The sequence below is a fragment of the Salminus brasiliensis genome, chromosome 25, assembly GCF_030463535.1.
Source record: "Salminus brasiliensis chromosome 25, fSalBra1.hap2, whole genome shotgun sequence".
Classification (NCBI taxonomy): domain Eukaryota; kingdom Metazoa; phylum Chordata; class Actinopteri; order Characiformes; family Bryconidae; genus Salminus; species Salminus brasiliensis.
Window position 1 is genome coordinate 15163156 of NC_132902.1, and position 13969 is coordinate 15177124.

The 13969-nt window shown below is 40.6% G+C and overlaps 1 protein-coding gene across 1 annotated transcript in view; it reads left to right on the forward strand.

Moving 5' to 3' along the window:
- fto (FTO alpha-ketoglutarate dependent dioxygenase) overlaps positions 1 to 13969 on the forward strand; it is a 220929-nt gene that overhangs the window by 64206 nt on the left and 142754 nt on the right.

Sequence of the window (13969 nt, forward strand, 5' to 3'; positions counted from 1 at the left end):
AATAACTGAACATTACAGTGTTTCTGAGCAGAGTGCAAACCAATGTGCTTTTCTGCTGTCTGATTATTAACGTGCCATGGTGCTTCACAAAGTCTGTTTCACTGGAATTTCAGTTGAATATATATCGTAAGACGCTTCTTACCGTACAGGACCGCTGTAAGTTCCTTCTTCCGTTGTTAAGTGTGCAGCTATGTCTGCCTTGTCCTTCACAGTCTTTTACAGTCTGGGATTGAGAATGAAATACTGCATGGGTCAAAGAGACTAAGGCAACGAAGGAAACTTTATTATCATTGCTTTCACCTGTCCATCTGGCTCGCAGTGATTGAGGTCATTTAAGTCTTCTTAACAGAGCGTCACAGAGTACATGTTTGACCCATATGTGTAGCTGAGCTATTTGGGAAATGAACGAGTCCTGGAGGCCTGAAGTCCTTTAGTCCTGGGCTTGTATGCAGGTGGCCAATTGGTTCTTTGAAATAATGGATGGTAATTTAAATTTCTAGTTAAATTTAGTCAAGTTTATTAAGATTCATGCAGAAATCCTTGTGTTGCTGTTGTCTTCGTTTTTCCTTACATTCTTTACTTTGACGCTTGAATGTGGATCAGTACGTCTAGGGTTGAGCTGGCCGTCCAGAGATTTAGGCCATGTAAAAACCAAAACAGTCAGGCAAGTCATGTATCTCTAAAACTAAAACAATGAGAATTTAGGACTATTTTATGACTGACACAATCGGGATCTAATGCCATGACCTTATCAACACTGGATTACCTATTTTGCTCTTCTGTATATGCAGTAATTATGGTGGCCCATTTTTTTTTATTTATCTGGCAGTTTTTTATTTTTGCCTGCATTTTTGATCCAACATTCAATCCCATAACAGCCATCTATGTGCCTACCATAGTGCCATACATACCAACTGTCTGGCAGCCAACCACTATAAACATTGTTGCCACCACCAACCGCAGTAACTATCTAGCAACATTATAGCTGCCATCTAGCAACACCGTAGTAATCATGTTGCAAGGATGTTGATTGCTTGTTGTGGTTGCAGGGGTGTTGATAGTGTCTCCTAGGTAGCTGATATGGTATGGCAGGTAATGGTATGGTATGGCAACCAACCCTTACAACCACTAAGCGACACCACCTAGCACCTGGCAACACCATAGTAATCTTCTCGCAAGGATGTTGATAGTGGTTGCAGGGGTGTTGATAGTGGCTCCTAGGCAGCTGCAATGTATGGCAGTATGGCAGTATGGCAGGTGGTTGTTATGAGTTTGTTATGAGCAACAATATGGTTGTTATGAGCAACATCATAGCCACCACCTATCAACTTTGTAGTATCTTGCAACTATGTAGCGACCCCATAGCAGCCACCTGCCATACCGTAGAAGCCACCTAGCACAAATTCTTTCACCCTAGTAACTGCTGCACAAGCATTCTGTGTTTTCTTTGAGAAACGTTAAAAATAAAGGCACTTTGGGTTTGTTAAACTGATAGCAATCCATTGCATTTTTGAAGAGAAATCCCAGTGATGTTTTCTGCTTCATTTAGCTGTTGAGATGTAACCTGTGACATTCAGAGAGGTTTGGAAAACTTGCAGATTTGTTATAAGTGGTTGTGATTGTAATACAGTCTGTACATGCAAATATAGTCATTTTATTTCCTCTCTAAAAAAAGTAATTTGAGTTAATACTAGTTAAATTAGATTTTTCTCTTAGGAAAATATTGCTTTACAGCACCCTGCATGTACGTCCCAGACATTAATGGATCTTTAAATTACATTTTAGGCCAAGAAAGGCTACATTTAAAGAATTCAGACTAGAGGTGTGCAATATTGACCAAAAATGATATCTCAATATTTCAGTGATTCTGCCAATAACGATAATTAGACGATGCTTTGCATCCTTCAAAATGTGTTTGTAAAAGTCTTGCATTGCACCAGCTTGTCCTTCTTATTTTTTTACTTAAAACTGAAGCTTTTAAGTAAAAATAATACAAAAATAACAGTGCAACAACTTTCACGTTACAATTATTATTTTTTTACATTAAATTGTAACTTAATATGAATGTACAATATTTATATTACATGTTGTTTATATTACATGTTATTTATTGTCACTTTCAAATGCTTTAAATTTGATCATTTTACTTTGTGTATGTTAAAACAGCTTAACAAATTCAGAAGCTATTCTGACCAACAATTCAGATATTATCGGAGACAATACATATCGCACACCCCTACTTCAGACGCCTGGTCCCTATCTCCATCACTGTTAACTAATCAGACTAAGTAAATTTCTAAGAACAGTGTATTTCCCACCAAACCACACAGACGACATGGTCACAATATTAAACCTACCAGTTGTGTATGACCCAAGAAATAAATTTGATTGGCTTTCAGTACAGCTTAAAACAGCTGACGTTGAGGGATAAGGACAGGGTTCATACGGGTTCTGGAAAACCTGAACAGTCATGGAAAATAAACATGCTAAAATCCAGTACTGAATAGGCCTTGAAAAATAACAAACTTGACAAAAGTACTTAAAAGTCATGGAAAATATTGTAATGAGCTCCTCTGTCATGTTATATAATAATATAAAAATAAACACAAGCTAGCGTGGGCAGTCTTTCAGCTCTGGACTGGACTAAACATTCCTGATTTCTGAAATTCCAGGGAAATATTTGGTTCTGGAATTTAGGTTTTAGTATTTTTGGTACTTGAAAAGTCATGGAAAGTCCTTGAATTTGAAATTGGTTAAAGTGTATGAACCCTGAAAGGTTTTTGATGGCTTTTGTGTGATTCTTCTATTGTGAATGGCCTGCAATTGAGATTCCCTACTAGTGTTGAGGTCAAACTGTCTCTCTTGTTTAAGCTTCAAGCTTTAAATAAGTTTTACCGTATTTAATACGATATTAAATTAGAATAGTGAACAGCAGGACTCAGCATATTGTCAAAACTCCATATTGCATTTGAATACATTCATAGAAATATTTATACAAGACTGTATTTTCCTAAAAGAAGTTGAGGTCGAGATCTTTTGAGCTAGTTAGAAGAGCACAGGCTTGGTTCCAGATGCTTCCAGACATTGCAGAGATGTGTTCAAAAGCACCAGCAGCAGCATTACCAGCAGCAGCACACTGGGTTAACTCTCCTAATAATAAAGACGCTTAGGTTTCTATTGAAGAACCACTTTCCAAGAACCTTTTAACGTCCAGAGAACCTTCACTTGATGTAAAGGAACTTTATCAGGTGACAGGTTCTTCACACGCTCTCTACAACTTCTTTACAAAAATCTTTATGAAACAAAAAAGTGCCTCTTCTATGACATCCCTCAAGGAACCATCTAAAGCACCTTTATGTTTTAGAGTCTATCAAGCCGAATTTGGGTGATAACTGCAAGTAATGCCGATCTTCCTTAGGAACAGGCTTGGGAATGGTTTAGCGAACACACGGGTACAGTCTAAGTCTTCAGAGCTTTGCATAGGTGTGAGCACTGTGTGTTGAGTACACTCTGTCTGAGAATGTAGTGAGAGTCAGTAGGGGGCACTGTTGTATCACCGTAATCTTATAGTGTACCATGGAGTCTACTCTCTCTCTCTCTCGCTCTCTCTCTCGCTCTCTCTCTCTCTCTCTTTCTGTGAGCAGTAATCACATCTAATGTGCTGCTGGGGCTAAGGAGAGGCGCTCAGGCCAGCCGCGGCGCAGCCTGTGTGCATGTGTGTGTGTGTGGTGATTTGAGGCAGGATACAGAGGTGAGAGAGACTGAGATGTAAAGAGAACTCCTGCTGTGAGCCTCCCATTCTCCCTCTGTCCAGAATTGAGGGTTAAGAGCGCTGATATCCCCTGGTCAAACACACGCTTATGTGTGCATGGCCGATTCTAGCTCTTACCCGGGGTCCCTCACCCTGCCCACTACTGGCTGTTTTTTTTTTTTTTTACAATCAAATGCGTAATTACCTTTTTAGTTATTTCTTTATTTATTTTATTTCAATGTTTTTGAGCCTGTTTTTTATTTATTTATTTATTTATTTATTTATTTATTTTTAGCATCACCACTGCACAAACTGCGTGGATTTAGAGCTCCTGCTTTTTGTTGTTGTTGGTGGCGTTAATGTAATTCGTTTTCCCTTTAATTGAAGCTACAGAAATGAATTTGGGACGCAGCGCAATTTATTATCTTATTAACAAAACAGACTTTTGAGAAATGAAAGGAAAGAGAAAGAGAAAATGTGAGCAAAGCAAGAAAGTAACCTAAAAAAGGGGACAAAGAACAAATACGCAACCTTTTGAGGAGCAGCATTTGTTCGGTGCTTTTTGTTTCTGAGAGCAGTTGATTAAAAGCACATTTTTAATCATTTGTAAATCAGCCTAGTCGCTTTTATATGTCCGTGTATTTGTTTGACAGCTTCCCTTTTTTGGGGGGGATTGGAGGGCGCTGTCAGTTCAACCACATGATCAAAGCTGGTGTTTTGAAACATGTATTCTTTTTTTCCTGCAGTCAGAACTTACAGGTACGTCTAATTAATTAAGATTCATTTTTATGCTAATCATAGTTTGAAATACAGACGACACCCAAAAAGCAAACGTGCTTTTATATATACATGTTCAAAAAAGAATAAATCAGTGAATTATTTGATGTATTTTTAAAAAGCCAGAGGTGGGAAAAAAATCTTCTTATTAATAATTTTATTACTAAGAATAAAATGAATAATACACATTTTATTTTGTGTTTTTCCCAGATTTTTATTTATTTATTTTGTTTTCTTTTTTTGGTAATGGGCCCCTATTTTCATTAAACCAAAAGGGTCAGTGTATCATTGTGTTCCACCAAAGCAGCGAAGAGTATGTGTATATGTATCTGTGTGTGTGTGTGTGTGTGTGTGTGTGTGTGTGTGTGTGTGTGGTTACCCACATTTCTGCCTGCTTTATTAGAACCGTTCCCGTGGGCTTCCTGTCTTTCTTGCCCCTCTTTTCGTTTCCCTCGCTCGCTCTCCCGCTCTTTCAATCTGTTGTGATGCAAATTCTCACCCGTCTATTTGAATGACATCCTGATAAAACAGATCTTCTCTCTCTCTCTTTCTCTCTCTCTCTCTCTCTCTCTCTCTGTGTCTGTGTCTGTCTCTCTCTCTCATTCTGAACCTCTGTTTCTGTTTCTCTCTCTGCCTCTGCAGACCTGCTTAATGATAATATGAATAATAGTAATAATAATAATAATAAATTCAAAATAAGTAATTAACCAAAGCACAGCTTGCAGATGACAGAGCATTAGGACCAAAGGTGGCGACTGGAAAAAGGTAAAATGAAGAGGAGCTCAGAGGAAGGCTGTTCAATCCCACCCAGCTGTGTTCGGGACAGCGTAAGGCAAAAGCGCTACAGATGTTATCAGGCTACCAGGCCTCAGGTACCTAAAGCACTCCCTGCTCGGCTGTGTGCGAGTCTGTCTGTGTTTGTGTGTGCTTGTTTTTGTGCATCTTGTGGGGACAGTGTACAATTTTTTGTGGGAAAACCAAGGACAACAGGTCCTGAATAAAAAAAAAAATGAGGCTCTATTTATTTCAAACTGGAAAAGGGTTTAAAAAATGACACACACACACACACACACACACACACACACACACACACACACACACAATACATATGGGACATGTCCTGACATTGTACAAAAACCAACCTGTATGTGTGTGTGTAAAGGACATCAGCAGTAGTTTCCCAGCGTGGCGCTTCGATGGATAGCCCGTGCCGTCCGAGGGTCCTGAGTGGGCGTCCCGTTTTCCCCACAGACCCGCTATCACCGCTATCATACATCACTGACATTTATTTAAAGCTCTAACAATAAGAGCCTCTCCGCCTGCTTGACAGGCCGCAGATAGTCAGCCTTATGCAGAATATTTTAAATACCGGTGTGGCATTTTTTTATCTTCCCCTTTCTTCTGGAGGGGCGCTCGGTGGTTTGAGGGGTGGGGGTTATAAGGCTGGAAAGGAGAAAAAGACGCAGGGCTTTCTGTGTGTGGGAGTTCTGCTGAGGGTAGTGTCGGATCGTAATTGATTTCGCTGCGTTCTGTGTGTGCGCTCCCGCGATTTAGCACTAATTTGTCACCTTCCCCACTTCTTCGCCTGCGCGCATCACCACTTCTAAAGTAGCAGATATGCAAAGAGACTCTAAGCTTACCTCTCTCGTCCCTCTCTTTCTCTCTCTCTCTCTCTCTCTATGTATATATATATATATACTTCATTATTGGCATTGATCATATTAAGTTACAGTGTTGCCAAATGCGTGTAAATGTGTTTATCATACTTCCGTCTATTAATCACTTAGTATATGCCCACACACACACACACACACACACATATATATGTGTATGTTTAATCAGGGTAATCCCCATATATATATATATATATATATATATATATATATATATATATATATATATATATATATATATATATCCATCCCCACTGTCAGACCAAATGCTTGGGGGGAAAAAAGCCAAAAAAAAACAAACACATATATATGTATATATTTAATAAAAGTATTGGGACACCTGCTCATTCATTGCTTCAAGGATCAAGGGTATTAAAAAGAGTTTATTCTGCTTTTGTTGTAGTAACTGTCTCTACTGTCCAGGAAAGGTTTTTCTACTAGATTTTGGAGCAATGCTGTGAGGATTTTATTGTACTCAGCTACAAGAGCGTTAGTGGGGTCACTGCTCCAATACTGGGGGGCTTTATACCCCCTCTGGCCCACACTTGGACATATTGTATGTTTATATATATATATATATAACTGGGGCGGAGAGGGGTTGCCATCGATATCTGATTAGGTTATTGACCTACCAGTGAATGTGTGTGGCTGTGTGTGTAGGTGTGTGACGGGAGGAAACTGGCAGACAGAAGAGAGAAACCGAGAGAGAGAGAGAGCGAGAGAGAGCGGGAGAGAAAGAGGAGGGAGAGGGTCAATGTAAATGTTATTGCAGTGTGAGCTCATTTGATCAAAGCCTCTGAAAGGTTAAGTGAATCCAATCTGGTTTAGTGTGTCTGAGAAGAGGCTGCGTGTGTGTGTGTGTGTGTGTTTGCTTGCTTGCAGGGGGTGGGTAGAGAGGTGAACAGAGGAGGGATTATCATATTGCCAATGAAATAGTGGCTCTGCTGTGGAGCGCTTCTCTCGCTCTCTAATGCGTTTAGACAGCAATTGGCCTTAATAACCTTTATTGACTTGAGCGGGTCAGAGCCAAGGATCTAATTATTAAAGTGTATCAATTTCATCGGAGTTTAGTGCTCCAACGTTCATATAATTATTTTAAGGTCGAGCGGGGCAATTAATCTCCATTCACTTATTTGATGGCTTTGTAAAACATTATAAATGTTAGGTGTGTGTTGGTGCATATTCATCGCAAAAATATGATTTTTTGGGTTTGTTTTTTGGATGCAGGTTTTCTCTCTGTGCGGTGTGTTTATCACAGTGTGTGTTGGTTTATGCTGTTGCTGTGCTTCAGTGCAGCACCGCACAGTAGAATAGTGCGCCTGCAGGTGTAAACATACGTAAATGCATTTGTTATGAGCACTGTCTTCTATCTATTGATCTGACACTCCGTCTGTCTATATGTCTGTCTGTTTGTCTGTCTATCTGCCTATCTATCTATCTGTCCGTCCGTCCATCTATTTATCTGTCTGTCTGTTTGTCTGTCTATATATCTGTCTATATATCTGTCTCTCTGTGTGTCTGTCTATCTATCTATCTATCTATCTATCTATCTATCTATCTATCCATCTATCTATCTATCTGTCTGTCTGTCTATATATCTGTCTATTTATTTTTCTCAGTCTCTCTTGTTCTGTTTTTCTGTTTTCTTTCACTCGACTCTCCCTCCCTTTTTCTCTTCCATCCTCTCTCTTTCTCTGTCTCTCCCTCTGTCTCTTTCTTTCTCTTTCTTTGTCTCTCTCACTGTCTCATCTATTTTTCTTTCTTTCTCTCTTTCCTTCTTTCTTTTTTTATGTGACTCTCCATTCCTTTTTTCTTTTCCATCCTCTCTCTCTTTCTTCATCACTCTTTTTTTCCTTTCACCTTCCTTTCATCTTTTTCTTTCACTACCTCCTACACTACCTCCCCTTTCCCCTTTCTCTCTCTTTCTCTCTCTGTATCTCTGCCTCTATTTCTCTCTCTTCCCTACTTCCTTTCTTTCTTTCATTTACTTTCTCTCTCACTCTCCTCCCTCTCTCATTTCTCCCTCCCTTCCTTTTCTCTTCCTTCCCTCAGTAAAGGGGGCGGGGGGTGGCGGGGGCACAGTCCTCTATAAGCCCGGAGTGAATCTGTGTTTAATCCCAGAGCTAACGACGGCACTGTGCTGTTTACACACCGGCCCCCCTTCAGCCCACCTGCTCCGTACCTGCTTAAACAACAGCGCGCAGAAAAGAAACGAGCGCCTAATTACCGTTATTATTCATTTACAGAGGAGAGAGCGCAGGAGCCCATAATGCATTTTACATCACTGGGTCCGCTTGCGCTGGAGAAACGGGAGGTAACACGGAAATGAATGGGTGAGAAGGGAGAAGAAAAGAGAAGGGGAAGAGGGTTTGTGTGTGTGTGTGTGTGAGCAGGAGAGAGAGAGAGACAGACAGAGAGAGCGAGCGCGAGAGTGAGCGAGAGAGGGGATGTGCAGTATAATATGCGGGCAAAAGGTATTTGCTATTCCCTTTGAAGTCCTTATTGAACAGGGTAAGCTGAATTTCAGCAGGGCCTGATAGTGTTCAGGGTAAATACTTAAAACCCTTTAGAGAATTTCACGCACTGATTCGCCACTAGCAGGGTGTTTGTGTTGCCAGTGTGAGTGTGTGTGTGTGAGAGAGAGTGTGTGTGTGTGTGTGTGTGTTTTACCTGGAGGGGTCCTGCTGTAAGCTTTGTACCTGCAGACTGAGGGCCTGTATGTATCCATTGGGTATACAGACTGGAGACATTGTGTGCGTGCAGTATCTCAAGCATCAGAAGAGAAGAACTGAGGGATATTCAATGTTTCCTTAACGCTGTTGGAACCCCTGGGGCCTGCAAAACCAACACGAACACTAGTAAACTAGTAAACACACACTCAACACACACACACGGACACTTGTAAGTAATGAAATTGAGGATCCAGATATACAGTCATAATGTCTGTTGTCTGTCTGTCATCCTGTTTATGTCCTTGGTTCGTTGTACTGCCTATGTGCTGTTTACGTGCATGTTTCTTTCATATCCAACAAGGTGAAATCAAGGCTAGCGTCGAATACATCGCTTGATTAAACGAAAAAAATAAATAAAAAAGACATCTCTTCGCTTCCGTTGCCACGTCAACATGGACAAATAAAACCATCAGTAATCCTCAGACAATGTTGCTTTTATTTTCATATCAAACAGCATCCTGACACTATTTGTTACGTCCCCCGCTTAAGAGAAGCGAATGTGATGCGCGCTATCAATTTAAGCTTTTTTAGTTTCATCTTCGCCCGAGTCTGATTGCTTTTAGAAGCGTCCCCTTTTTCTGCGTGTAGATATTTTGTTATTGACGGCGCGGGGAGGAATTTTTGCTTTTGTTTCTGGGAGACTGGTTGATGTTGACAGTGCGCGCTCTCGTTCTCTGAGCTTTGAAGGCATTCACTGTTTTTTGTGCGTTTTTTTGTGTGTTTTTTTTTCCTCTTCGGAAACAAACGAACACATTACAACGTCTGATCTGTCTTTCTCGCTTAGAGCTTCATCAGACCCTCTGTTTGTTGGTTTATTTATTGGGTTGGTCGGTTGTTTATCTGCGTCTTTCTTCCGTCAGTGGGTCAGCAAGATAATTGTTGGGCGATAGAAGAGGGTGCTAAAGAGGAATTACAGATCAGGGCTGATAAATCATATGTTCACACACACACACACACACAACAAACACACACTCTTGGTCTTTCTGTGCACTATGTGTCTCTCTCGCTTTCTGAGGCTTTTGAAGTCTGCAGTTATTGTACTGCTTCAGTCTTACATTAATTCTCCGCTTGTTTATGTGATGTACAGGAATTACATCATGCCACATTGCTCCACGTTGATCTTCTAGATGTTAAATTTGTTCAAACTGCTTCAAATTGATATTATCGGGATCAAAGTGTGCCCGGAAAACTTTCTCCACACTATGAAACCAACTTCCTCCACCAGCCTGGGCCGTTGAAGCAAGGTAGGCTGGGTTCATGGATTCTTGCTGCTGGTGCCTAACTGAGATTGTACCATATCTGTGGGCAGAAATGGAGAGTCATCAGAGCAGGCTACGTTTTTTCCCAGTCGTCAACTGTGCCCACTGCAGCCTCGGCTTTCTGTTCTTGGCTGACAGCAGTGTAATTGCAAGTGGTCTTCTGCTGTTGTAGCTTCAAGGCTGGCTAAGCTGCTCCCGCAGTTGTACAAAGTGGCTATCTGAGTTACTGTAGCCTTTCTGTTAGCTCCAACCAGTCTGGCCATTCTATGTTTGATCTCTCTCATCTCTCTCTCTTGGTCTGCAAATCTTCTCCTTCCTACTATCCTGAGTAAACTCTAGGAGATCAGCGGTTCTAGAAATGCTTTGGATGTGCCATAGTGTGAAGGAAGTAGCTGAATTTGCAGGTGTATTGAAGAGGATGGTCATACGGGTCTACTAACAGTGGCAAAAAATCCCAGTCCCCAGGAGATTTTCCTCATTCTTGAGCAAAAGTTAGCAAAGGTCTATTGTGTGCCACACTGCTCCATATGTTGATGCAGTTCGCTGTGAAGTGTACTTTCTGTAGTTTGTGGTGAAGGACCTGCATTGACCTCTAGAAGCAATTCTTGCCTGAAAGCGAAGTCACTCTGGCTGTTTACAATACTGCGTAACACGTCAGCGGTCCCCGACCGTCAGTTTCATCTTTCACCACAATTCTGATGGGCATTTTCTGTAGACTGTGATATTTGCCACTGCTGTTAGACCCTTATGACCGTAAGCTTTGATACACCTTTAGCATGCCCAAATGAAATCACACCTTCTTACCAGTCATTAACATTTGTTTTGTGACCTATTTTCCACACATCAAACAAGACATTCCCTGCACTGTCCCACCTTTTCTTAATCTATGAATCCTGTCGCACATGCCTCAGGTATTTATAGCTTGATCATTCTTGTGAGACACCATGTGAAGGAGCCTGAAGTGACTGATATTTTGTCCTTGATAGCAGGTAATAGGTAACAGGATCTCACATGGGAGTGCACAGTCCATAACATGACTAATATGGTGGATTTATACGGGACTGAAATCACTGAGATAGTCTGTGATAATGAATACATCACTCCACTTCCCCATGTAAAACTGATTAAGTCTCTTGTACAGTAAGAATTAAAGAGTAATGGACACTTTATTTTAAATGTTAAAGTCTTTCCTGATAGCCTTTTCCCCAAAAAAGTAGTTAGCAGTCTCTATACGGCTATGCATAGTCAGCTGTTTGTTTTTGTTTTAGCTGTTTTAGTCTTTTTAAAAGCTCAGTTACTCAATTAATGGCCAGAACAGCCAGTAGATTGCTATCAGTTACTAATATATTTAATAGTGGGATCCCTACATTAGCGCTGATTCTTCTCAAGGTGCACTTTTCTTCTTCTAGTATGCTATTTTCCCTTAGGAGCACATTCTTTTTCTCTGGGATGTGCTCCTAATTCTCTGAAGTCATCAGTGGGGCACTGGACTGAGGGCTAAGCCGTGAGTCAGAACAACAGCGAGAGAATTGGAGATCCCCTCGCCAAGTCACTGTAAAATTGTTGGATGCGCTTGAAAAATCGCAGAGAAAAGAGGGATAATGGAGAAGATGCTCCAGATAATTTTGGGGAGAAAGAAAGAGAGAGAGAAAGAGAGAGAGAGAAGGAATAAGAGCAAAAAAGCTTTACTGTCTTCTAAAAGCTGTTCATTGTTGCCACCCTTTGAAGCAAAAAAGGCCATTAACCATTTAACCACTGACCGTTAGAAAAACAAAACCCCAGAAAGAAAGCTTGAAACTATTGAGACAACATGATCTTCTCACACAGACCTTTTCCCCTTCAAGTGCAGACGTCTTTATACAGACTCAGCTCACTATTCAGACTCTGTTCTGGATGTCTGCAAGGCTAATTTTGTCGCCTGGTCAAGTACATCGCTTTGACTGGGTCTGGGAATACCTGTAGCTAAGGACAAACAGTGTGTTGGTAAGCAAGGTTGCCATGCACTCTCGGGGGATCTGACCCAAGAGTTTCAAAACAGGAATCTGACCAGAGACAAACACAAAGACACTAGCTGAACTAAGAATAGCGAAACAGCTCGAAGAAGCGCTGCTCTGGCTGCCATGACGACCTATTTCTTTTTCGGCTTTAAAAAATAAGGTAGCCTAGACCACAATCCGCAAACTCCAGTCATGAGGAGACACAACTCTACTTCTTCATTCAATTAGCAAGGTACATCGAACATTGAACATCCTGTCCGGAACATCATTCCACTGATAAACTTTTATCATCTGATATGAAAGATCTAATGCAGGTGGAAGTTCTCATTTCCAGGTATTTTATTAGTTTAATATTATATATTTAATTTATAGAACCTGGACATTTCCAACACTCCTGGTTCTAATATTCAGATGACCTTGAAGACCTTTATTATCTGAATCAGGTGGCCTTCATTAGGGTTGAAGTTGAACTCTGGATGGTGGTAGATCACCAGGTCCAGGATTTGCCACTGTGGGTAATTTATGTTATGGGGGATAACCCTTGTGTCTGGACAGCAGTAAAATAACTGCAGGATGAGAGAGTTTCTAGGCAGTTGTATTCCCACAAACCTGGGTGTTTCCAATATACATAGTCATATATATATATATATATATATATATATATATATATATATATATATATATATATATATATATATATATATACATATATATATAATCTTGGTCATAATGATATTTTTCTTTTAGTAGGTAATGCACCCTCCAGGAAAAGCACCTGCAATGTCTGTGAAAGTGAAACTTGTACATTTATTCCCATCTAAATTGGGCAATTTGAAGGTTATTATGAAGAGGAATTAAAAGTGGCACAACCTTCTAAGCGCTTACAGGTTTGATCCCCAGTAATGTCACAGTTCTTGGAAGCATAATTTACCTGACTCTCTCTGGGTCCGAAGCTCTTAGCTTGATGCTAGCTAGTGTGGCCACCTGTTACCTAAACCTGAAAAGTTAGCATTCTCTTCAAAGCGTGTATAGCTGTTCAGTTTAAGAAGTCTGGAAAGGAAGTACATGCTAATCCTCGCCCCAGCTAGAAATGCTTGGTTAGTGGAATGTTAAGTGAAAGCTCTGTTTTCTGGACGTTCCTAGAACATTTTTACTTTTTTATTTTTTACGTTTATTTGTTTATTCTCATAATTGAATATGATTCATGGCACATTTCAAAAAGTAATTCATGTTCATCATTTAAAATGATTTATTATCAGCAGAAATCCAGGAAATATTCTATTCTATGTTCAAAAAAATGCCTGGAAAACATTTTTGACACATTCCTTAATGGGCAGAGTTTGAATTATTGGGTGGGATTGGCAGAGGATAATGGTAAAAAGAGAAAAAAAGGGGAGGGGATGCCCATGGTAGAAATCACTGCTGACTTGAAGCAAACTGCTACATCAACTGGCTTAGCCAACTGATATTCTACAGTGATCTCTGCACCAGTACTCAACACAAAGAAGACACACAACATGCACAACATGCACGTCAAACCCAGCAGCAGTGTGCTGTACGAGCTCTTCAGCTTCATGGCCTCGTGGCGGCTTCGGCTTGTCTGCTCGGTGCTGAGTTTCATTTTCCTTTGAGCGGCGGGCCAACACTAACTGTAGTCAATCACGACTGTTTTCCCAAATGTCACTTTGCAGCCACCGTAGTAGAACCTCTAATGTAATGAAAATACCTCAGGGTTTGGATAAATGATGATTCCTTTACAGGGTTAGCGCTCTTTAGGCAA